This window comes from Perca flavescens, chromosome 12 (assembly GCF_004354835.1).
Source record: "Perca flavescens isolate YP-PL-M2 chromosome 12, PFLA_1.0, whole genome shotgun sequence".
NCBI lineage: Eukaryota > Metazoa > Chordata > Actinopteri > Perciformes > Percidae > Perca > Perca flavescens.
In genome coordinates this window covers 3041081-3068549 of record NC_041342.1, presented here as the reverse complement: position 1 = coordinate 3068549, position 27469 = coordinate 3041081, and the positions used below count along the sequence as shown (strand labels likewise).

Genomic DNA, 27469 nt, shown 5'->3' with positions numbered 1-27469 from the left:
GCCTGAGAGAATTGTTAAAAACAGAAGGACGGGAAGTCACTGATGCTGAGAGGTGAAAATGATCTGTGCTAAATAACCACAGCTTTAAACTTGGCCATCATGCTTTTCAGCTTTTACCTACTGTCCATTTACAAGATAATGTAATAAACATAGATAAAGATGCCTTTAGATCAAAATCTTTTCACGGCTTCATCGTCGTTCCTGTTGAATCTGTGGATACCAGACTGTGAGTGTCAGAGTGGACCATTGAGAAGCAGGTTCCATGTTCCCCAGGTGGAAACAGGTCTGCCAGCTGTAATAGCACCATATCAGATGAATGACCAGGGTGATAAAGTGGATGAATGAATGGTGTAATCACGTGTTGTGGAGATGAATGGCGTCCTGACAGACTGGCTCATTACAGGCTGGATCCTGATGGGGACCGATCACTGTTGTCAGGAGAACCCCCCACGTTTCACACTTTAATGCTTTATGGATGATTGGCTGCAATAAAAACATCAACTATTTTAACCAATGTGCAATAAAGATCCTTTTAATTGGCTTCTCTCTTGCATACAAACCTATAAACATAGTGTACAAGTACAAAATTGTACCAATTCAAAAGTGTTATGATCGGAGTTTGTTGAATTTGAGAACGGCAGCACACAGAGAGCGGGAGTGACCATGCTGGATTGCAGGCAATTATCCTGGAAATGTACTTCCGCGGATCCAGACTATGGGGAGGGTGATGCAGTTTTAACTTTGCTATGTTCAGCCCCCTTCCCCACCCCAAATAGTGTTCGTACAGTCTCTTATTCTCTTTACATAAAAATACATTTAAATAAAACGAATTAAGGCAAAAATGTATTGTAAAAGGATGCAGTGCAGCTGTACACAACTCTATCATGTCATTTGGAGAAACAGTAGAAAGTAGAAAATATCTTTAACTATCTTTATTCCCTAGCCCCTTACCCTAACCTTAACCATCACAACTAAATGCCTAACCTTAACCCTTACCCTCACTCTAACCATAACCTAATTCTATTCCTAATCCTACAACCAAGTCTTAACCCTCAAACAGCCCTTTAAACTTGTGGGGTCCAGCATTTTGGCCCCACAAAGCTGTCGGGACCCCGCAAGCATACTGGACTCCCGGTTTTAGGACCCCACGAATGTAAGGCAAGGCAAGGCAAGGCAGCTTTATTTGAATAGCACATTTCAGCAACAAGGCAATTCAATGTGCTTTACAGAAAACAATTAAAAACAATTTCAAAGCATTAAAAGACAAAAAATAAAATGTAAAGAGCAATTAGAAAACAATTAAAAACAATTTAAAATCATTAAAAGACAAGAATAAAATGTACAGTGCAGTTTAAGAATTTTAAAGAAAGAAAAAAAAAAGTTAAAAATAGGTTATTTAAAGAAAGGCAACATTAAAAAGAGAGGTCTTCAGCCTGGATTTAAAAAAACTAAGAGTTGCAGCGGACCTACAGGTTTCTGGGAGGTTGTTCCAAATATGTGGAGCATAAAAACTGAACGCTGCTTCCCCCTGTTTAGTTCTGACTCTGGGGACAACAAGTAGACCTGTCCCAGACCACCTGAGAGGTCTGGGTGGGTCATAATGTAGTAGCAGATCAGAAATGTATTTTGGCCCTAAACCGTTTAGTGATTTATAAACCAGTAAAAGTATTTTGAAATCAATTCTTTGAGGCACTGGAAGCCAGTGTAGAGACTTTAGCCAGTGTAAAGACTTTGAATGTAGTTAAACACACACACACACACACACACACACACACACACACACACACACACACACACACACATTTTCATGAACATCATTATCTCAATAAATATTCACAGCTCTCTTCTCGAGCTCCAAACTGTAAGCTAAAGCCAAACTAACGCCCCTCCATCTGAAGCCTCTCTGTTAATGGCTGTTGTTCTCCAGCGCTGAGCTAAGAGCCAATTACTCTGATTCACGCCGTGGCCCGATCCCGGCCCTCAACTCCAACAACAAGGCTCTAGCTTCGATTACTCTGTCAACATTAGGGTACTTCATCTCAACAGCACACAGTCTTCTATCCATATCCACCACAGCCTGATGATGTCACTTTTAAAAAGAGCAATAACACTCCATTTGGAGAGACATATATATCTTATATACCCTGAGTATCCTCAAGATGAACTGTAACACAAAAGTTAACGACTGAGAGACTGGTAGAGCTCCCTCAGTAGCATAGCTACTGCAAGTACTTCTGACAAAAATAAGACGGTACACTCCCCAAAAAACACCTTACAGGTCAAAGATTTGATTGTGTGGAACCAGCTGCCTTTAGGTGTCAGATGTGCTCCCTCCATTTCTGTATTTAAATCTAGGCTTAAGACACATTTTAACTCTCTGGCGTTTTTAACACACTAAGCGCTCATTCTGTTATGTCTATAATTCTTTATTTCTAAACTGCTGCTGGTTGTTGTTGGGATTCTTTTTTGTATGCGTGTTTTGTTTCTACTTTCTATATCTACATAATTAATACGATTGCTAGAGGGCTTTGTCCCTTTTTTGGGGACACACAACATTTGCTGTTCTTTTTTGGAGAAAGTATCAAAGTTATTTGATTATTCGGGACGAGACACACTTTTTTTTTTGCAATGATTTTTAATGGCTTTCACAGGCTTTATTTGAGGGAAAAAAGAATGCAAACAAGCCCAAAAGGATCTGCCTGCATATTGGAAGAGAGAACCCAACAGCACATTAAGCCATTTGAGCACACATCATGCTGGGACCTTTTAACAATGACATCGGTACCAAGACTTGGTCGGTTGGTTTTTGTTGTAATTTTCCACCCCCTCTGTTGAATCCCTTTGTGTGTGTGTTTTTTTAAAGACTAGTTGGTAGTCATTACACAACTATAATTTAAACATAAATCATATTAAATGAAATTCTCAACCCTATTAATTATATTACGTCCCAGGGGCACCAGTGATGGTAATGCTTTATTGATGTTAATGCGCTCTTTTACGTTTCATACATGCATATGGAGAGTTTTAAATCTATTAATATTCAGTCCGGCTTATCCAAAACATTAGAACTGAGTAGTTTCACTTTGAGGATGAAATGATTTGGTAGTGACTGAGTCGGAAGTCTTAATACATTCTCACTCCCATCGCGTAAAATACAGACGCTTGGTCAGGTGCCTTTGGCGTTGTTATTGATGCTAAAAGTCTCCTTTAGCGTCAGATCTAAACTACTTTTGAGGCAGTTAGGTTAAGGAAAAGGTCCTGACACGGTACGTTTACATGACACGCAGGTCAAGAACAGGACAATTGGGTTTAGGAAACATGATGTATAGGGAATTATGTAAAAATAAGGCCCTAAGGCCTGTCAAATCTGACTCCAATTTATCAATTCCCGCGCCTTCTTTCATGGGACTTAACAGAACACAAGGATCAATCTCAGACAAAGAATTCAGTTATGCAAGTTTACTGAAGTCCAGCATTTAAGTTATACACACGTGTGGGTACACCAAAAAGATCCGAAGTTTCCCTGGCCACAGACAAAGGTCGCTCTCAAATTGTGAACTTCGTCCCACCATAGCTCTAATCTTTATCTTCTCCCTTGATGGAATACAGGTATTCTCCCAAGTTTTCACGGGAGAGTTGCGGATGTGACTTGTAACTTGTAACAGCCGGTAACAGTTCTAGAAATGAAGACTGTGTTCGGACTGTGTCTTGCCATGGGCATCCTTGACCTGCCATCACGTAGAGATTTCTGGCGTCAGAAAAAGTTCTCGAACGACCATCCCCCAAGCCATTTCAAGGGACAGATTTGCCATCATCTGGAGGTAGGCTAATAATAATAATAATAACAATACCAATAATAATTCATTGTTTGTGGAGATAGCTACTAGCTTTTTGTAATGATGATGTCACATGATATGATTACAACGATGATGACAATGGTGTGAGTGTGTGTGTGAGTGTGTCTGTGTGTAAGTCTCTGTGTGTGTGTATGAGTGTGTGTGTGTGTTTGTAATGATTTGATGCTGATACTAATGACAATAAATAAATGTCTAAAGATGATGGTTGATGATAATTGATGATTATGGATAACAACAATACAAAATATCTTATGATGGATGATGATAATTATGATGTCTGATGATTGATAATAATATATAAAACATACATAAATCTAAATGAAAATGATAGCTCATGATGGATGACAGTAATAATAATGATGTCTGATGATTACTGATAAAGTGTAATTATACAAACACATGACAATAAAAGCTCCTGATAATAACAACAATGTCATTCACTGTCCAACTTGCTATGTGCATTTTCAGGTTATCTCCACTTGCAAGACAACAACAGCAACGATGTGAACCGCTCTGACAAGCTCTGGGAAGTCAGATGGTACCTCGACTACCTGAAAGATCGATTCCAGGAACTGTTCGAAGTGGGTGGCTTTGTGAGCGTGGATGAAAGTATGGTGAAATTCAAGGGGAGACTTGCTTTCCGTTAATATTTTCCTCTCAAACCCACCAAGTGGGGCATCAAGGTGTGGGTCATGGCTGAGAGCTCCCCCGGGTATGTATCAAACTTCCAGGTCAACACTGGACGTGGTGACGAGTAGCGAGAATGGCCTTGCGCACCGCGTTGTGATGGATCTGGCTGGACCATACGTTGGGTCCCATCTCTCCATTTTTATGGATAACTTTTATTCCGGGGTGCTGCTTTTTAAAGATCTGAAGGCTCATGGTCTGTGTGCGTGCGGCACCGTTCGATCAAACAGAAAGGGAATCCTCCCAAAACCGTCTGCCATGGATAAGCATCAGTACCAAGTGTCTCAGAAGGATGACCTGACCTTCTGTTCTTGGCAGGATACAAAGGTCGTTTTGGGACTGTCAAATTACCACGAGCCCATGGCAGAAGGGACTGTCAGGAGAAGACAGGGAGACATCCAGACACAGGTCACCGTTCCAGCGTGCCTTTCTGACTACCAGAAGCACATGAAGGGGGTCGATCTACTGGATCAGATGGTGAGCTACTATCAGTTTCAGCATCGGTCCAAGAAATGGTGGCGGAGGCTCTTTTTCTTTTTTCCTGTCGGTCAGCTGCTACAATTCTTACATTGCTGCAAGGAGTGCTGGAGCCTAGAAGGGTGGCTACAAAGAGTGGCAGCAGGACCTTAACATGAATTTCAAAACCCTGCACCAAAATTATTTATTATTTTTATTCAGGAATTCAACTGTCTGTCATGCAGGGAGTAGGCTCAACCAGCGTGTCGGGACGTGGCGCATCCTCCCGCTAAAAGAAGGATGAGACCAACGTGTTGGTCTGTACAGTTGTGCTGTTAGTTATATGTAGTTTGCTGCTAGCATGCAGCCTGATGTCTGACTCCCCGTGTGAAATACCAAACTCCTTCCTACATACATTGCAAAACGCTTTGTTTGCATCATGTAAAACTGCAGTAATTCAGAGGTATTTCCCTACCCAGTCCTCCTCCGCTTTTTAGCTACGTGTTCATCGGGTCCCGGGACACCAGCCTGAGCCTCCATTTCAACAATGAATGAATGAATGAATGAATGAATGATAATAGGAATGCGTGTTATCAAAATTCGTGCCTAGCCGCCTACGTACTGTTTCAGCCAATGAGCAGCCAACGGGAGCTGGCTGCAGGACGACTCAATCAGCCTGAACAGTTTTTAATGTTCTATCAGACGATAACTACTCGAGAGTCTGCTCTTGAGACTTTGCTCGAATTTTTGGGACAATTAGGGCAGGATTCGAGACTGTCCCTGGGGGGGGATAGAGCAGGTGAATTAGAGTATTCTTAAAAGGTGAAATGAGAGGGAGAGTGCTGTAATCCCTGAGGAGATAATGTGCGGTGAGGGCACAGCCTTCAATTCAATTTCAATTCAATTTTATTTATAGTATCAAATCATAACAAGAGTTATCTCAAGACACTTTACAGATAGAGTAGGTCTAGACCACACTCTATAATTTACAAAGCCCCAACAATTCCAGTAATTACAGTTATTCCCTTAAGAGCAAGCAGTGCGACAGTGGCGAGGAAAAACTCCCTCTTGGGAAGAAACCTCGGACAGACCCAGGCTCTTGGTAAGCGGTGTCTGACGGGCCGGTTGGGGCCTCGCTGAGGTAAAGAGAGCCGAGCCGTTTAAAAACGCCGCGCTGCTTTTTCCTCGGCCGAGCTTTGGCGTCTCACATCCCTGACATCATGACCAGTGGAGCACAAACTGGCTCAGAGAAAAATGGAGCTAAATGTTGAATACCTGCTGGACTCTGCAGCCGCTGAACCTCCACACTGACCCTGGCTGTGTTGGACAGAGAGCCTTCCTGCATGTTAAACCACTGCAGCTTCATCCTCCTCACAAACTCCAAAACAAAGTTGTGTGTTTTTTTTGTTTTTTTAGAGGAAAAAAGGTCTGGAGTGCTCAGAAGTTCAGACACATCATGAAGGTGCTCCTTGAAAGGAAAACACAAAAGTTCAAAAAGACAGGTCCATGACGCTCTTCTTGCAAAAAGGTAAAAAGCCTGTATTTGGATGGTTATTTCATATTGAAAAGGTTAGTACGTTAAAAAGCTGGGTTACAACCCACGTGCATTGGCACAAACAGCCTTCTTCGTCAGCGATGGAAGAATGGAGGTCCAGTGTGTAACGTGTTTAGTTGTTCATTATCAAAATCTGTGTTGCCCGTTCACCAACTTGTCCTTTTTCATGAATATTTACCTCCACCATCAATTCCAAGTATTCCTTTTGGCTTTAAATTTAACATTTGCGTTTTCATGAACTGGGGTAGACGCTCCATATTCATGCTCCATCTTGAAATACGTTTGGGTATCGTAGAAACATGGAGGACCACACATATTTCAAATCCAAATTTCAGGAACAGAAGTCTTCTTCCCGAAAAAGAAAAAGGAGATTGAAAAGAGCAAGAGACCGGCTTTTTGAAGCGTGAAGGCTACCGTAGCTGTGATACGTACTTTGAACTGCGTGGTGCGAGAGAGTTGATCGCGATATATGATCTCAACACTAGATGGGACACATTCCTACACATAGGACCTTTAAGTAAAAGTACAAATACCACACTGTAAAAATACTCTGTGACGAGTAAAAGTCCTGCATTGAACATACGTTACTTAAGTAAAAGTATGTAAGTATCAAATGAACTTAAAGTACTGAAAGTAAAAGTACTCAATGCAGAACTCTCCTCCCATTGTAGAAAGAGTAAAGGATCCAACCAGCTGTGTGTTTAATGGTCTCATCATCTCAGATGGACTTGTAGCCGTTATATTGTTGGCTAGTTTACTTTAGAATCAAACATCAGATTTGACAAACTACATGTGTGTTTGGTGTGCAGAAATCTTAATCTGTAAAGTAACTAGTAACTAAAGCTGTAACAGATGAATGTAGTGGAGTAAAAAGTCCAATATTTCAAATTGGCTTACAATTATAATTGTATTATCCATAGTACTATTCGCATTTGGAAGCAGATTAAATGAAAAATTTTAATAAAGTCCTTGTCTTTTCTCTTACCAATTGGAGGGAATCCATCATTTATTCCTTCTACAATGGATTCTGCTTTCACAAAGTGGAGAGACATGGGTATTCGAAATATTGGTGACCTATTCATTGATGGTTATTTTGCCTCCTTTAGTCAGCTGCAGGCAAAATACAGTTTGCATAAAAACAATTTTTTCCGATATTTGCAGCTCAGGGACTATGTAAGAAAGCATTTGCCTTGTCTTGATGAGGCTTCTTCTGCAAAGTTTGATGATCTTTTAGGGCTTGGATGTGGGGTCAGTCACTTGATTTCTCTACTGTATAACTCTTTACTATATACAACTCCACCTTCTACACAGGGTATAAGATTACAGTGGGAGCAGGAAATGGGGGTGGAGATAAGTGACGAGTTATGGGTTAATGCGTTAGAGAATATTCATAAATGCTCTGTTAATTCTCGGCATTGCCTTATTCAATTTAAGATTATTCATCGACTTCATTACTCTAAGACAAAGCTGCATTGAATTTTTTCAGATGTTTCCCCAATATGTGATAAATGTCAGACAGAGGAAGCCACACTGGACTAATATTTTTCAAACTCTGTCAGAAATATTGCATGTTGAATTAGAGCCTGATCCACTTGTGGTGATATTTGGATTCTAAGATGACATTACCTTTCAAAAATCTCAACAACAATTGTTATCTTATGGACTTCTTATTGTAAAGAAATTAATACTCAAGTTTTGGAAGAACACCAAAGTCCCTACTGTTAAAATGTGGTTGGATGAAATGGTTCGGTTATTACATCTGGAAATAATTTGTTTTTCTTTATCAAACAGACTGGATCAGTTTGATAAGATTTGGTCTTCCCTTCTCCACTACCTTGATAGAGTAGTTTAAGTTGGCGTGTTTCAGTAGGCTGAGTGTGTAGTACTGATTGTCCCATTAGTGTGATATGTCTTATGTCCCTAGGGTGGTGTGGGTGGTAATGGGAATTGTTCTCTTTTTGTTGTTGTTGTTTATTATATTTTGCTTTTTGTTTCTATTTTTTTTTCTTTGTCTCTTATTTTTATAATGAGGAATCATAACAAGCGATGTAACAACGAGTGTCAAATTGTTGGATTCCCTAATAAAAACATTTTTGAACCAATATTTCTCTCTGAAATGTAGCGGAGGAGAAGTAGAAAGTGGCATGAAAAGAAAACACTTAAGTAAAGTACAAATACCTCAACATTTGGACTTAAGTGCAGTACTGGAGTGAATGTACTCATTTACATTCCACCACTGAAACCATTATATTTTCATTTGAGGGATGGGAAGTGTCTTTTCATCTCAATAAAAGATCATCCCATCAAATGAATTGTTAATGGTTTCTGCTGCTTGAGGAGGATTTAGAGGGAGTCCCATCCATCCATCCATACACAGTGTCACTTTTATCACTCGGGGGTGAATAAACTGGAATCAAAAGGCAGTAAAAAGTCTCAAAAGATTAAAAAAAAACAACCTCCGGAGTGCCGAGGCCTTGGCACTGTCAAGCACAATTAATCACCACGGACATGATAGGCAGACCGATTCTTGGCTCGTTCACCTGCGTTCTCCCCTTCTTTACTGTTTCGCTGAATAACAAAGATTCTGCCCATGGAGTCCAGGACGGAGCCGGAAGACCCTGAATAACGATGAGCTCCATCCATCAGCTCGACAAACAGCAGTGAACAGAAGGTGCTGCCCTTCAGAGCTCTATAAGCCCCGCACACCCAGAGTTCAGTGCTCTCAGTGTGAGCTCCGTCTGTTAAGGAAAAACTCCGGAGCAGCACAACTCATTCCATACGTGAAGAAGTTTTGGGAGACTTTGATTAATTACACGGGAGCATTTCATGGAATCTCAATTGAGGAGGAAATTTAGCAGGCAGTACAGTTTAACCACAATGTGTTATCGTGCCGTGCCCAAGCTCATTTCCAAAGGGGCGTCACCAACAGACGCCGCTCAAATGCCTCTGGTCGCAATTGGATAGTCCTTCAACCAATCAGACCAAAGATCCGGGTGACGTAGCAGCGACAGCGGCATCAACGTGTCGCTGCGCTTCGGTGGATGTCATGTTGAATGTGAACAAAAAGCTGCTCACCGTCATCGTGTAAAGCCCACCTCAACGGTTGGGATTGGTGCCTCGATTTGGAAAAATTGGAAATGGGCTTGAATGGGCTCTTGGCCAGACGGACTTGCAGAGCAAATCTGAAATTTGCTGGAAGTTCGTCAGGGTTTTCCCCAGGCTATAGTTCTGCCTAACTCTCTAACTCTGGGAAGTATGCAAAAGTGTGGCAGGCCCACCAACCTCCAATAAGTAGACAGTCCTGGAACTAAACATTCTCACAGTTGGCACAAAGTTGAAGTACTCCTCTGCCTGGAAAGGTTATGAGGTTATGTGGGACACTGACCTGAATGAGATCAGGGGTACCACCATCTCAACTTACATTTTAATTCCAACACACAGCCCACTTGTTCAGCCATTCAGAGCATGTAGCAGTCAGCGGGATAATGAGGCTCCAGCGGTGGCTGTTTGTGCTCCAGAGCACTAACAATCATCCTCGAGCACAAAACGTCAATGTTCATCTTGCTAATCCGCACAACCTCTACCTCCAGTTTGACCCGAAGAGCAAGGAAGTGGCAAAGAGGTATAAAAAAATAGTGCTGTGTATTTATAACTGTCAAGGTGGCATGTCAAAGCTCGGTCGCAGGGATTTCCTTTGCCCAATGCAATTCCCTTGAAATGAATTGATTTCACCGCAACATTTTTGCAGTTTTAATTGCTGGCGAGCTCTAAAAAAGTGTTCTGTTTGGTTCCCACTTGCCGCAAACGCAAAGTTCAAATGTCCCCAATCCAACTTCAATCATCTCAAACAGGAGCGTTCATCTAATTTTTCAACATATGCAAATTTGAAAAACAATGATTGACACACAGCGCCTACACCCGTAGTAAGTTAATGAGAGCCGGTGCCCTCACTGCGGCGGTTACTAGACTGAAACGAAATGAGAAAAACTCAAATAATTACCTCATTAAAGAAGCTGTGACAACATGCATCAGCTGTAAAGATGAACAGCGAGCCCAAAAATAACAGCTAATGTTTCTATTTATTCAATTCGCACAGAATGTTCGATTATTATTCTGGCCGTGATAGATAGAACAAGCTGATTAACACTGCTGAATTATTCAACAGGAGCCAGTATCTGTTCTCGAGCTGCCTGTGGTCCGACTTGTTAATTGATTAATTGAAATGCAGAGCAGCGCGCTGCGCTAACTAATACCCTGAAGGTAAAGACATGGCAGGAGCTCTCTTCTCCTAGTTTAATTAGCGCTGCTTTGACACATAATTAATAGCACAGGATGAGAGAATCTGATCAGGCTTCACAGCAGCATATGGCACACCTACCACCTACAGCCACACTGCAACTGCAAACACCTGACCAAAGGGTTTTGTGCAGGTCTTTTAGATTATACACAGACGCTGAAAAGCCTTGAGCACGTATAGACTTTGATTGTAGTTGCTATCCAAACCCCAGAAACAGACGAGCACATGAACTTAAACATAAAATAGTTTGATTCAGTTTCGCACAAGGCACTCCTCCTTTTGTTTCCCAGTTGTTGTGTTGTTTTGTCCATATAAACTATCACCCAATTCTGTGTTACATCTTCTAAGCCAATTTCATTCCAACATATTACCACTAGTTTTAAACTTATTTTTGGATTTAAAGGTCCTATGACATGCTGCTTTTTGGATGCTTTTATATAAGCCTTAGTGGTCCCCTAATACTGGATCTGAAGTCTCTTTTATATAGGCCTTAGTGGTCCCCTAATACTGTATCTGAAGTCTCTTTTATATAGACCTTAGTGGTCCCCTAATACTGTATCTGAAGTCTCTTTTATATAGACCTTAGTGGTCCCCTAATACTGTATCTGAAGTCTCTTTTATATAGACCTTAGTGGTCCCCTAATACTGGATCTGAAGTCTCTTTTATATAGACCTTAGTGGTCCCCTAATACTGGATCTGAAGTCTCTTTTATATAGACCTTAGTGGTCCCCTAATACTGGATCTGAAGTCTCTTTCCCGAAATTCAGCCTTGGTGCAGAATTACAGCCACTAGAGCCAGTCCCACAATGAGCTTTCCTAAGGATGTGCCATTTCTATGTCTGTAGCTATTGAGGAGGAGAGAGGGGGGGGCAAGGTGGAGGGTGGGGGTGTGGCCTTGACCAACTGCCACTTTGCTCATTTGAAAGCCACGATGTCTCTCTCTCTCTCATGGGGGGGCCAAATTCTCTGGGCGGGCAAAGCAGAGAAAGGGGAGGTAACCTTTCTCCTTATGACCTCATAAGGAGAAGATTCCAGATCGGCCCATCTGAGCTTTCATTTTCTCAAAGGCAGAGCAGGATACCCAGGGCTCGGTTTACACCTATCACCATTTCTAGCCACTGGGGGGACCATAGGCAGGCTGGGGGAACGCATATTAATGTTAAAAAAACCTCATAAAGTGAAATTTTCATGCCATGGGACCTTTAATGGCCAATAAACCCAATTCATATTCAATTATACCTAATATTTGAGCAAAAAAAAAAACAGAAATTATCAATTATTTTGACTAATAGTTAAGATCAGAGAAACGTATGGCGATGGATAACAGCCTGTATTGTGTATGGAACCATCCGTTTTTTGATAGATTTTCGTTTGATATAGAAATATTGAAAACGGGTCAAATTTGACCCGAGGACAACATGAGGGTTAAAATCAGGGTTTGAATTACGTGGGAGCCAGTGGGAGCTATCATATCAACGTATCCATGACATGTGGGACAATAATGGGACGGTTGGGTTTAGGAAAAGAAGAACGGGATGGTTGGGTTTAGGTAAAGACGAAAGGGACAGTTGGGTTTAGGAAAAGAAGAACGGGACAGTTGGGTTTAGGTAAAGACGAAAGGGACAGTTGGGTTTAGGTAAAGACGAAAGGGACAGTTGGGTTTAGGTAAAGACGAAAGGGACAGTTGGGTTTAGGTAAAGACGAAAGGGACAGTTGGGTTTAGGTAAAGACAAAAGGGACAGTTGGGTTTAGTAAAAGTGACACGCGGGACACAAACCCAGGTCTCCTGGGTGAAAGTCCTGTGTTGTTTGACCCATCCACCCCAACCAACCTCCCTATGCGGATTTTCGGGCTTTCATACTACTCACTACTGTAGTCGCTCATAATGCTACGTCATCTTCAAGCAAGTGTAGCTGCTGCTCTCCCCGGTGCGTTCGACACACACGCTGAAGAGCTTTTTTTTCGTCGTATGTGGCGCTGACAGCCACTGCCCAAAAGTCCGTATTTTACGAGTTCGGAGTGAGAACGGGTTGGCTGGAGTTTAAGGGACGTTGGCAGGTGGATATTGTTACCTTTGGACGGAGGCAGGCTAGCTGTTTTATTTTTCATTTCGCAAAAAAAAAAAGTCAAACCATTCCCTTTAACGTATAACAGTGGCCAGTTGCTTTTTTTATCCAAAGAAAATGAAGGAAGTAGAAACCCGGCAAGCTTTTCTCCTCAGTGTCGAAAGATCTGTCAGCTTCAGATGGTTCATAAATGCACATTATGTTTACTGTGAGCAGCCCACACAAACAGCTTCCTAATGCATACATACACCACTCTGCATCAATCTAGTGCGTGCCTTTGAAAGGATGAAACAATCGTCCTCCTCCTCAGTGAGGCTCATCACGCTGAGCAGCCATGTAGGAGGCTGTGTGGGAGACGCACATCAACCAAATGGAGTCATCAAAAGCAGCATTTAAAATCTCTTCATCTTGAAAACTGCCAGGTTCAACTCGCATCAACACAGCCGAGAGAGTTGGAGCAAGCTGCTGACAAACAGGACTTCCACCGGGGTTGAGCTCAAACGCTGCTGAAGCCAAAAACATTCAATTATGCAGATTTAGAGGGAAGGCTGCGGACTACATCACTTGTAGTAATGGCTCCAGAGGGAGATATGTCTCATAAAATATCTACTAATCCACCAGCTGCAGTAAGCAAGTGATTTCAATATATTTGCCTCTTAATTAAAAAGATCAACACATCTCCATAGAAAAATTAGGTAATTTTTTTCTGTCATTCAGGCAAAAAGCACACAAATATTCACATCATGCAGGCAGCCTAGCAAAATTAATTTATTTCAGGGGTGAGACATTAAATCAAATGGGACACTTGGGACTCAAAATGGAGAAGAAAAAACCTAGCACTGCTTCAGCTGAAAGAGTTATAACGTAGAAAATACTGATGCCAGAACAGGATATTGTCGGGACTTAAAGAAAAGGCGGACCCAAAAGGCAGAGACGAAGGGGCAGTGTTGAGTTCAAAGATTTAATAAATAAAAAGAGTTACTACAAAAAGAGTCCTGAAGTAAGCAGGCAAAAATTGTTCACACACCCACACACACACACACACACACACACACACACACACACACACACACACACACACACACACATATGACTTACCTCAAGACTTTAACATGATGATACACATGCCATTGGTTTTAAGCATTTTTTACTAACTGTGTGGTTTTATTCTATGATGTATTTAAAATTATTTATGGTTATTTATTGTGTGGCACTTTTTACCTTTTAAAGCACTTTTAAACACAGCACTTATTAATAATTTTTAACTGTATGTGTATATATTTTTTAACCTCAAGGGCAAGTAATTCAGGCAGTATTTATGACCTTTTAAATGTTTTAATTTAATTTTTGAGTTTAAATAAGATGTTTTTAATATTGGGTTAGAATTTATTTTGTATTGTGACGCCGTTCTATTTATTTAAATAACTTTAATATATATATATGTATATATATTATTTATTTTATGTGTTTTGTAATGTCTCTAGGAGAAGAAGCACTTTTCCGGTGATGGTTGAGCGTTACTGAGCAGCCTCAAACTGAGCTTGACAAGGTAGATGTGACGTGAGCAACCTGTCTGAATTTTGTAAGTCTTCTGGTAGCTGTGCCAAGAGAAATCTGTTAGTTTGTGGATAAATGTTACTTCATATGAATTCACTTGCCACATACCGAAGTATTTTCAATCCATCAAAACGTTGTTGAAGTATTTTGTTCCGATGCTTTCGTGGACTCTCTATGGGCTTCTCCCTTGACTGTATGCCTCCATGTCCCCTCGATTGCCTGCGAGCTTCTCCTGACTATACGGTAATTTCTCTACTGTGCGACAGAAAATAGCGTGGTTATGACCCAATCGTTAGCCTATTTTTACAAAAACGGCTGCTACGGGGCCATAATGTGAGATGCAAGGTAATGGAGCCTTTTATAAATTGTCGTGTTTCTTTAGAAATAAACAATGGACAAACAGAGTCTTTAAACGCTTCAGATGTAAAGTTTTTCACTGTCAAAGTGATGCCAAAATGAATGGGAGTCAATGGAATGCTAACGGGAGGTGATGGCTTATTAGCCTCAGAATCTCTCCATAGGAGGTACGCTTTCTGGATGCTCGCTTACCCCCTTGATGCCAATCCAGCACAGGGGGCGGGTCCCAAACTTCTGATTGGGGGAGGTGATAGAGGGAGTGCATTATCCAGTTCAGGGCCCCGACAAAACCTAGCAACACGTTTATTTAAACTGAAACGGGGGTGCGTCGAACACCCTGTTGTGTGTTTATTACCACGAGTTTACAGACATGTCTTTGCTGATTGGGAATCACATGTGACACACCCACCAACTGATATAAACCCCCCTCCCAAAGTCTGTTGCACAGCGTTTCACACCGTTCCAAGGAAACATGTCGTTCAATCCGGAAACTGTTCAAGTTTGACCCACTCCCCTTTCCCCTGAATTATTTATTATAAGACACTTTATGTTTAAAGTTAACTGTCTCTGAGTCTCCCTCTTGCCTCTAAGTCCCCTGGGTCGCTACTGTGCAGCCTCTTTACACCTTCACTAAACCACAACAGGAGCTGCAGTCCCAGCATCTACTTAGTGCCACTTTACAGCCGTCCTCCCTCAGGAGGAATTAGAAGATAAGTACTCTCTAAAAAAACTTCTCTGCAGATAATTTGGCGTTCTCCATCTTCTCCTGCCTGTCAATCAGCCAGAGCTCAGCTTCTCCTGAGGCTGGAAACACAAAGGCTACTGCACTAAAAGAAGAGTTTCTCTCCTTTCCAGAAGTTGAGGCAGCACTTTTACACTTCACGGGACAGTGTAATTGTGGGGTAGTTGGGGTAAAAGTCCTGACAGACCCCAATTAGGGCAGAAATATAAGGATATGGTGGTGAACATCTCTTGTCATAGCTTGTTGGCCACATCCTTCTGAATGCATTGTTCTTAAAACAGCTGATGGAAGAGAAGCTTTAGTACAAAGAGATTTCCAGATGCATGGATAGTAAAACTCTTGCGATTTGAAGATCCTAAATCGCCCAGACTGAAGACATAAGAGGCCCTTCAGAACACAGCCTTTACACCACATAACCCATTAAAGTGACAAACCATGTACTTCACACCAAAGAGACTTCCTACTTCCTGTCAGAACGATGCTGGTGCTGGTTATGGAGCAGAGGAGTGTAGGTGGCATCGCTCCAGAGTAGAGCAGTATGACGCACATTTGTCGTCCGCCTTGACTGTAATCTTTTGGAAGAGCTTCAAGCGTCTTATCTCCGTGTTGAGAACGCACTTTACAGAAATTCAATTTGTTTTGTTGCTTGGTATGCTGGGGACAAAATGTTTCACGCTGTTGTGACCCGAAAACCTCCAGCAGCTCCAGTCTGCGCCTCAAGGAGCAGCATCAGACATTAGTCCAGTTACAGTACGTATGGTCACATGTGTGATGTGTGATGATGACTAATACAGTGTAACTCCTTGATGGGAACATCACGTGCAGAATATAGTTAGTGCTGATTTAGTGTCATTATGGACATATCGAATCACTTTAACATATGCTATGTTATATTTGATATGGTATTATGCAATTGGGCATTGTGCAATACAGAAGTTATTGACCACAGCATGAGTTAACGGGAAATGTGCAATCATTATCAAAATGAAGGCTGTGTTGTGGGTTCTCTTCTGTGATTGTGAGGAAATGTAGGGGGATATGGTGAAAGGTTTATTAGATGTTTGTTGAAGCATTGGATGAGATAATGTATGATTATGTTTCTATGTAGGTTAACTGTATGTTTATTGCCTTACTGCCTTTGATATGGTGGACCATGATATTCTTTTGTCTAGACTCGAGCTGGATGTTGGTCTAAAGGGAACCGTTTTGAATTGGTTCAGTTCATACTTGACTGATCGAAAATTTTCTGTTAGTTTTGGCTCTACTACATCCTCTGCTGCTCCTCTTCGCTGGGGGGTCCCTCAAGGCTCAATTTTGGCCCCTACGCTCTTTTCTCTTTATTTGCTCCCTTTGGGATCCATATTTAAAAAATATGATGTGTCGTTTCACTGCTATGCAGATGATATTCAGATTTATGTTCCCATTAAACGGGTAGGAAAAAATTCACCTGAGCATCTGTCGGCTTGTCTAGATGAAATAAAGAAGTGGATGTCTACTAACTTCTTAAAATTAAATGAAAATAAAACGGAACTTATACTTTTTGGTCCTCCTAAAAGTAGCCTAAATCATATCCCTGAAGCGTTTACACTCTCTATACCTATAAATACTTGTGTGAAAAATCTTGGTGTTTCAATAGATAGTTCTTTGAAATTGGATAAACAAATTAACTCTGTTGTCAGTTCGTGTTTCATTCATTTACGTATGCTGACTAAAGTTAAGCCGTTTCTATGTCCTCAAGCTTTTGAATGGGTGATACATGCATTTTTATCATCCCGACTGGACTACTGTAATGCTTTATATTACGGAATAAATTCTACAACTTTAACACGTCTTCAAATAGTCCAGAATGCGGCAGCGAGACTTTTAAAAGGCATTCGTAAATACGAACACTCCAATTTTAGCTTCTCTTCACTGGTTGCCGGTTCGTTTTAGGGTCGATTTTAAAATTCTTTTATTTGTTTATAAGTGTCTTAACAATCAAGCTCCCCTCTATTTATCGGAGCTAAAGCACATTACACATTGTGTAAAGCACATTGGTCAGTTTGTCTGTATAAATAGTGCTGTATAAATAAACTTTGACTTGACTATTGTGTGTTTATGCGCGATGTGTCGCCATTTCGTTTCTCTTGAATGCCCAAGACGAATTTCTCCTATAGAAGAAAATAAAGGCTTATCTTATCTTATCTTTACTATTGACCCATGTCATAATGTGATGTACTGGATGGTAGCCATCCACAGATACAGTTAAGCTAATGGATTCACTGTGCCGTCCACATGTATGTTTGACATTAAAACGAGGATGATGATATATGATTATGTAAATAGTAGCTTAGTATTGTATGGCACCATAAAAAAGGTAGGTGTAAAGGCTTTAGGCCACCCTACACGTTATTGTAGGCCCAGTTTATTATGCAACTCAATTCTATACATTAATGGCGTTTTTCCATTACATGGTACCTGCTCAACTCGCCTCGACTCTACTCGCCTTGTTTGTTTTTCCGTTATAAAAAAAGGACCTGGTACTAGCTAACAGGTACTTTTTAGGACGGGACATTGCGGCCAAGTCGAGCCGAGCTGGTACCAGCAGTGGGTAAGCACCATAAATGTAGTAGGGGGTAGAGCTCGGCAATATATCGATATTATATCAATATTGTGATATGAGACTAGATATCGTCTTAGATTTTGGATATATTGTAATATTGTAATATGGCATTAGTGTTGTCTTTTCCTGGTTTTAAAGGCTGCATTACAGTAAAGTGATGTCATTTTCTGAACTTACCAGACTGTTGTAACTGTTCTATTATTTGCTTTACCCATTATATTACTGATGATTATTTATCAAAAATTGTGAAAGCACCAGTAGTCAACACTACAATATCGTTGCGGTATCAATATTGAGGTATTTGGTCAAAAATATTGTGATATTTGATTTTCTCCATATCGCCCAGCCCTAGTAGGGGGTCCTTGCTTGTGTCAGAGAATGTCTAATAAGAGGAGAACTTCCACTCTGAACTGGTTGCAGTTCCACTCTGGTTCCATGTGAGGGCGCTCACGTGCGAGTGCAGAATTAATGGAGGTCTATGGAGGTACTTTTTGAATGTGGGTCAAATTTGACTTGAGGACAACAGGAGGGTTAAGATTCACTCTTACATTCGGACCTACATCAGACTAAATAGTACAGGGTCTTCTTCGGACAATCTTCGGTCTCAGGATCTTTTCTTGCTGTCCGTTCCAAAGGTCAGACCTGAACTGGAAAAAAAAACGGTGTTTAACTTTGCTGCACCCTCTACCTGGACCAAGTTACAGGAAACCTTGAGACTTAATGAGCTGCTCTCATTGGTCAATTTGAAGAGGATGCTAAATGACATCTGGCTGTAGATGATTTTGGGGTGTGGTTGACTTTGGGAATTATTTGCTGCTTTAGTTGTTTTATGTTATTAATGTCCTGTGGACTTTGTGTTTGAGTGTATGTGCGACTGTTCTGCTGCATGTCTTTGACAGGACACTCTTGAAAAAGATTTGTAATCTCAATGAGGTTTTTTTTTCTGCGTTGAAAAGGAGGTAAAAAAATAAATAACTTGCCAACCCTAACACTTATGTCGTCAATAAAGGTCCTAATTTCATTCACAAGGCTGACATTTCTCACTAGAGATGTTTCCGGCCCAATTTAATTCATTAAATAATAAAAAAAACACAGAAGTAGTGGCTTAAAGTATGATTTGACACATGAGAAATGGAAGCTGCTGACGAGCATGTAACCGTGAATAAACAGAGACACTGATTGATTGACTCTTTTATTTGAATCTAATTAAGGAAGTAAATGTTTATATGATTAATAAATGGGTTAAATAATGGCATGCACATACCATGGGAGGTAAATGGCCAAGGCCGTCGTCACTGCCAATAAAGTTGGACAAATATCCTTCATAAATCCACTGTAGCCTTTACTTTAATAATCTGATTCAATGTTTTATTGACTGAGAGGAAATACCAGTTTGAAACAGGCTGTTTCTTCTCATTTCAAATATCAGTAGAATCACTTTTTTATGCGCCAGGCATTAATATTAATACCAGTGCAATCTTGCAAAAACCCACAACTTGCAGGGCTCTGCAAAACTGAGAGCTGAACATGAAATACATACACACACACACACACACACACACACACCAAAAAGCCAGCAGAGGGTGAAATTGTAGAGGCAGTTAAGAATGTCACTGCAGGGAAACAGACAGGAGAAGACTGCTAAATTCTCTGAGCAAAACTATCTCTTTATCCCTCCGGTATCTTCTTTTTTCACACACTTTTTTCATCCCTTCACCCCTTCTTCTCGCCCTTCTAACCTCAGGTTTATACTTTTCCAGCCTTCCCCATCCTCCCCATCTCCTTTTACTGTCCTAATTCCTCTTTCCTTCTCTCCCTTTCCTCCCTTTCCTTCATACCGGCTATCCTCCTCTGCCTCCTGCTTCGTCTTATGAGGTCAAATCATCCCAAAGATGAGAGGCGGTGCATCAAGAAAGCAGATGGTGGCACACACACACGCACACGCACACGCACACGCACACACACACACACACACACACACACACAGCAAACTCATTGAGGGATAAAATGGAAAAGGCAGTAGAAAATGTCACTGCAGTTGTGAGAAACACAGAGGGAATACTACTACCAGACAGCCTGCAGACTCTGACCCCTAAACTCTGACCTCTCATTCTTTATTTTGATCTTCCTCCTCCTCTTCTTTCCTTCCCTTATCCACCTTCAATTCTCCTCACCCTCATTTCCCTCCTGTAGCCCACCCTTTCCCTCTGTTTCACCTCAACGTGCTTAGCTCTGAATTAAATCTGTCTTGTTGTGTTGAAATTTAGCCTTACCTTTCCTTCTTTAATGGCCACTGACTCAGCTCTGTCCTCCTCTCTAATACAAACTGACTGGCCCTGCTTCTTCTCATCAGCAGTCGCTGCAGAGCAGCAGTCTGCAGAGCTGTGGCCACGCAATACTGACTTCATGAAAACTACACAGCAGTGGCAGCATGCAGCTGTGATCAGCGTCTATTTCGGTGCGTAACGAGGACACATTAGAGCGTGGACTGTGAGCTGTGGAGTCACGTAGATGTGCTGATCCTGAAGACAGAGATTAGCCAACTAGCCCTGCAAAGTTTTAGAATAATGCAGAGTTTTGGAGTAAAATTGCATGGCCTCTTTTCAGACGTTTTCAAACTTATTATTCTAATGTGCGGAGGACATATGAAAATGTGACATTAAAATTCCTACAGCGGTGTGTGTCTCCAGAGCTCTGCGCCGCCACCTGTCTCTCTCTCTGGAGCCTGTCGCACTTCAGTTTTAGTAGGTTCAAGTGAGAGTTAAAGCTTTAGTGTGTAACTTTTTGATATTAATGAATATCCGTTACATTTGAGCCATCGCCAAGTGAGTTGATACAAAGCTAATTATGTAAGACTTTCAGCTCCACACAACTCTCTGTATTTCTCTGTATGGCTATTTTTAGAAAATTATGTTTCCCGCGCAGAAACTTCAGTGAAGATAATGACCTCTTCTGAAGAGTCCATGATGTTTTTTAAATCCTCCGTGTCCTCCTTGGCTACTAGCAACTGTGTGGAGGAGGGGTAGGGGGTGTTTGCGCGATCACGGAAGGCTTGTGTCATGTGGATGCACCGACAGTTTTGTTGTCATTACGTAGAATTCCTCATGGGGGCGACAGAACATACACACTATAGCTTTAAGGCAATGCTAACGTCTTTACAGTAGCTTGGTAGTTGTGGAATAGAGAAGGGATACCCAAACCGAGCCCGAGGGCTGGGTTCGGACAGATATTTAATGATGTTCGGGTTCGGGTCGGGCTTGGTCACATCAGTGCGATAAGGCATTGAACATTTTAAATTAAACAGATTACTAATGTGCGCTTGATGCTCCATGTGCACTGATGCGCTCATCTGTTGACATTTCCGAATGCCCTACAGTTGCTTCATAAAAGTGGGCTTTTACACAAACAAACATACATGTGTCATTAGTATGAGAAAAAAAATGAAATGTTAACTGTGTCGGGCTCGGATATAAATATCTTAATGCCTGTCGGGCTCCGGCCGGGCTCGGACAGAAAAATGCGGCCCCATCCGCACTCTATTGTGGAAGCTTTTGTTATACGAGCTTGTTTGCAGCCTTAGATCCCCGGGCGGGGCCCTTTGAACCGTTCCAAAGTCGAGGTTTAAAACCGGAGGTGATTGTGCCTTCTCTCAGGGCACCTCGGCTGAATCCAGGCTGTTCTCATGAACCATTCGTACAGCTACGAAAAGTAAAGCACTTTAATTCCAAGTATTTTTTGCTGTCGGCACCACAATGACTGCTGCTGTATAAGAACGCTGTGGAGCGCGTAGGGAGGAGGGCGGGGTGGCTGGGTTGGTTATAAAACCCAGGGCTCATTTACCAATGAAGACGACATGAACATCATTAATAAATCAGAAATCATGGTGATTCAAATACCATTAACTGATGCATTAATTAATGTATTGTTCCTGCATGAAGTCATACATGAGATACTATTAATCCTTATACTTTACTGATAGTTCATGAAGTACTACAGGAATTAATTAAAGTCATTGTCACTCATGAACCATTATTATGATGTGTTACCGATGCACGTTTATTTTCCTGTAAATACACACATTTGAACTTGCACCTGAAACTGGGAGAACAGCGGCAGAGAAAAAAATGCTGGGGAAGGTGTGTGCCTCAACTAGCCTGCCAAGCCAGACCCACATCCAGATGTTGGGTCTGGGAACTCACCATTGGCAGGGCTCAATCCGAGGGATGGGACAAACGGTTGTCTTTCAAATTCCCTCTGCACGCAATAGGATAGCGCTACAACCAGGCAGAGCAACGAAGAAGGGAGCGGAGCTTGTTGATAGATTCAACTTTTGCCGTATCCGGTCGGTAAAACTCCGAACACATCTTCCTTTTTTAAGAATGACTTCAGTGCCGTTTTTTGTTCTTTTCTCAAAAGAAAGCTGAACTCCAAGTCTTCCAGAAAAACCACTGTTCCCAGCAGCAGCAGCTGCAGCCATAAGCCCGCCCACCGACTCTATACACGATGTGATTGGCCTGATCAGAGTTTGGTTTTTCCAGCTCACAAGCCAACGGAGAGCGCCTAGATCCCCCTGGCTGCAAAATAAATGTACTGCCGCTAGGTTGCGTCTAGATTTCTAGGCTATCCCTCAACATCTGAGTGACCAAGTATCACGACCTTGGCATGCGGAAGCAGATCCAGAAATTGAAACATGATGACAATCATGTGATGAATGGCTTGGTTTTTTGGGGGGAGACAGACTCCTTCTGGGGACGGCCTTGAACAAATACAGTCCAGCAGCTCCCCAATATCAAACGGTCCTCTGTCAGCTCCTCGTTGAACTACCTGTTGCCGGGGTTCATAAATCCAGACCCATGACTGGTGGCTCCACAGCCGCTCTGTAACCTTGACTTCATCAGATCCCATTCATGGCTCCACTTTGCCTGCACACATTTCCATAAATGACACTTAAGAAGAAATATGAAAGGGGATTTATCCTCAGCCACTTTCCTTGTTCCTCACCCTGGCTCTGGCTGATGCTGCCCTCTCATGAATCATAAAGGACCGGTGAAGTCGCACTGGGATCATACTTTATATTCACAGGTTTATGTTCTTTTCTGCGCAAACAACCGGCTCACTGGAAAGCAATAAATTCACGTGACACAGGGCAATGCCACACCTGAGACTGAGCGGCTGAGTTTTGCGCTCTCCTCAGCGTTTTCTTCGCCAGACTAACGATGGAACAGATGAGGGATAATTCATGAGCTCAGAGATTTAATCAAGCAGCCCTAATATTCCCCCGGAATACCAACTCTTGTATAAGAGCCTGAATAGCCTTCGTTGAGTGAGTGCTAACACCCCTGAATCTGCCACTCAGCTTCCAGCATCTCAATTACTCCCTTCATCTTCAAATATGTTAATAATTCAGCCATGCTGTCTTCAATTTGATATCATTGGTGGACACACTGACAAGATCAAGGCTAAATATTCATGATCACCTGCCTGTCATTTCCGTCTGTTTGTGGCGGGATCAGGGGACAATTGAAGGACAGGGACAGCAACAACAAAACAAAAATTAGACCTTTACCTGCCTGACTAGATCATTTTTTATGATCATATTATTTATTTGAACAGTACTTATTTGGGATTGTTTTTATTAATTTACTATTATTATTTTTATTTGTGTTGTAATCAGGGCGTCATTGGAAAAGAGAGCTTGCTCTCGATGGCCCCTGACTAAAAAAAAGTTTTGATAAATTTAGAGGAACTAGTGAGCTGCCATCATCTCAACAGCCAGGACTGAGGGTTAAATGCATTAGTAACGCACGAAAATAAACAAAGAAATCTTTTTGAACACATTCTTTTTTTAGCGTCCGGTCTGGGTCAGTCTGAACCGTTTGTACCTACCAGTGCTCACAAATCCCCGAATTTTCCCACGAGATGGACCACGGCAGGTTCATGGTGCATTCATGTGCTCCTCGGATGGTCGATCTTCCGACTTTGGTGTGTTCATGAGCTTATGATGACTGGTAAACACATTAGAGAGAAGTTTTGTCGGGGCAAGCGGCAGCTTTGTTGGAGAAGCATGTAGCTAACGGACGCCATATTTTGCAAAAATTATCAAAACTTGAAAGGTTCAATACATTTATACGTATGAACTCGAAGGAACCGATTCTGTAAAAAGGGGGGGCTAAAACGATTCCGCCTCAAATGACATGTGACAGGAGTAAAGAGAACAGATTTAAAGTTTGACCGCAACAACATGATTGGCTGAAGGAGCTTGTGCCAGAATCTGGTTGGCTTAACGAAAAGAGTGAATGCCCGTAATCAGCTGATTACAGTAAGAAGGAACAAGAGTGAGAGAGAGACAGAGAGAGAGTATTGTGAATGAATGAACTTATGCTGGGCTTCATTAAGCCAGGATTAAAAGTAATTAATGTTGTTGATATAATCTTCCATTAGGCTATGATTATAACACACACTCCAGTGGTTATAGATCAGATAAACACCTCCAGGAAGACTGATGAGACTGAGATGGGAAGAGAAGGAAGGACAGAGAGCCTACCTGAAGATGACGGCTGGGAAAGTGAGTGCAGCCATCTACAGTATATCTATCTTTCATCGTGGGGATGATGAGTAACATGATTAATGACTTTCTAGAAAAAAAAAAAACCATCTTGTTTCTGCCGCTGCAGAGCCTGCCAGAGAATATAGCATTATATGAATTAATGTTGAGTGCTTCACAGCTGGTCCATGTATTGATCGTAATGTAGCCTCGCATTGCCAGACCCTCCTCCACAGCGCTGCGGAGGAAGGTCTGGCTAGTCCACACAGCGTTCCGTGATGGGAGAAAAACAAGCTCTGGTTTATGTTTTATTTCTTTAAACCAATCACAATCGTCTTGGGCGGGGCTAAGCGCCGGACGGAGCCACGGTGCCTCTGCTAAATAGCCTCGGGAAGGAACTTGTTCTGGTGGAACGTTGTGTACGTTCAAAGATTGTTTTAGTCGTGCAACAGAGTTTAGAACGGCAACACAAAGGAAGAGGAAGGTGACGGACATCCGGCGTAAAATGAGGGACATCTGGCGGGAATTGGCGGCCGGGAAACAATCCCAGAAATGAAACATCGTCGATATAGACTAATCGTAACGTAACCCCCGTTTTGCGCTCAATTTGCCCAGAACGTGAGCTGAAAATGAAGTCAACTTTAGGCGGATGAGGAGTCATTTGAAGTACGAACTGAAAAACCTTGTTGTCAATTTGTATGCCTTCTGAAGGATCCTTCTTTTGTGGCTTGTAGCTTTCAGAATAAATCAGTCCGATTGCTTCCTTCATGAATGTAAACTGCCCGAGTTTTTCCGCACAGCTGCTGAATTATTGTGAAGAAAGACAAACACAAAGAAGTTTAACCTCTCAGGACGTAATTTCAGCTCCTTCATTTCACTTGGATAAACAGCGTGAGTCAGACCTTGCCCCCGGCACTGGCAGAGCACTGGAACAAATGACGTGTGGAGAGAAGTCAGGGACAATTATTAAGGGTATGATGAACAGTGGGTGGGCTCTCTGAGGGATTTAAACGGCTGAAGGACAACATATTGCTTTCTGAGAGCCGTCGCTTCTGTTTTTCTTTTGGCCGTGGGTTTCAAATGCCTCTCTTTCATTAAACCAGCTGTTGTCTGTCGATACTAACGCAACATAGTGGACTGTATCATGTTTTCTGTCTGTCGCTCATTCCCTCCATCTGTCCATCCCTCTCTTTTGGTCGGATCCCTCAATAGTAATTTGCTTTAGAAATATTACAGCATATATCAGTTATGATGTCTGTTCATTTGTCATCCATCCCTCACCTTCATACTATTGATCCATCCTTAATTCCTTAAGTAATAACCTTTATTTCTAAATGGCACATCATTTTCTTTTGTTATAATTGCGTTGCTTTGCACATCTTTTTATTACTCTAATCCATATATTTTTTTTTATCGTAACATTCATCCACTGAATCTGCCATTGATAAAGTTTCAGTACTTCCTTATTTTATTCCCTTCATTTCTTTCTCTTTCCAAAGAGCCAGGCTCATCTTCTTTGCTGTGTCAATCTTGCAGTACATAAATACTGGGGAGCCGTCATTAAATCTTCTGCTTTTTGACCACTACTGCACTTCGGCGAGCATTTTAGACTGGGAATGCTTAAATTTACAGCTCCCGCCCTAGGAAGTACTGTGGGGTGAGGAAGAGTCATCTCCTCGGCAGAGCAGCATTAGTGTCTAACAGCAGGTCAGATGTGTCTCTTTACTCCAGGCAGCTACGTCTTCATATTAATGGGCCGGCATCAACGTTAACCTCACGTTTACTTAAAACACCCAGGGCCAATCCAATTAATTAAACCAACAGTGGGAAGAGTAGCACACACAGAGACCAGTTTGGATCGTAGCAGGTTCAACACGGCAGAAATGACTGCCTTCTGCACACTAAGGGCCCTATCTTGCACCCGGCGCAGCGTGAAGCCTGACGCAAGCGTCTTTGCTAGTTTAAGACCGACGCAGTTGTCGATTTCCCATCCAGCGCCCACATCGTTTCAATAGCAAATGCACCTGCGCCCATCTGTGGCTCATGGGTGTGATGGTCTTACAGGGAGGTGTGTTCAGGTGCATTCTGGGCGTATTGGTATCTTGACGCAGCGGGAAGTGATCACGCCATTGACCAACAAAAACCTGGTCTAAAGTCAACAACGCAGCATTTCATTGTTATTTTAACAGCGCATTTGCCTAGGCTTGTGCACTGCACACGCACACTATGCTTGTTACACACACAGGGACGCGCAGCAGCACACAAACATGCAAAGGATTACAAATAAAAATATTACGGTGCATATCCTCCATCATAATAGCAATGCGCCAAGGTCCAAACGCGCCTGGCTTTTAAAGGGAAGATGATCTCTGATTGGTTTATTGCATGTTACGCCCAAAACACACCTCTGATTAATGAAGACACTAAGTACAACCCTTTAGAACCATGCGCCCGGCGCACAGACCCTTTTTTCTGCCGTCAAACTAGCAAAAGTGGATTTGCTCACACCCTAAACACACCTGCGCCATGTGCTTCACGCTGTAGAAATAGGGCCCTTACAGTTTTTGGATTGAGACTTCAAAATAATTTTTGAACCTAACAAACTTTAGGTGTGGAGCTTGAAAGGTGTTGGCGTTTAAAAGGAAAGGAAAGGCCAAACTAAACCCAGTTTGAGTGGCATTATGGGAAATGTAGGATCCAGTGGCTTTGGAGCAAGACACATATTAGGGACTAAAAGTTTGGATAATT

The 27469-nt window shown here is 41.9% G+C and overlaps 1 protein-coding gene across 1 annotated transcript in view; it reads right to left on the bottom strand.

Annotated features, from left to right (window-relative positions):
- LOC114565155 (contactin-associated protein-like 4) overlaps nucleotides 1-27469 on the bottom strand; it is a 160646-nt gene that overhangs the window by 121406 nt on the left and 11771 nt on the right. The window lies entirely within an intron of this gene.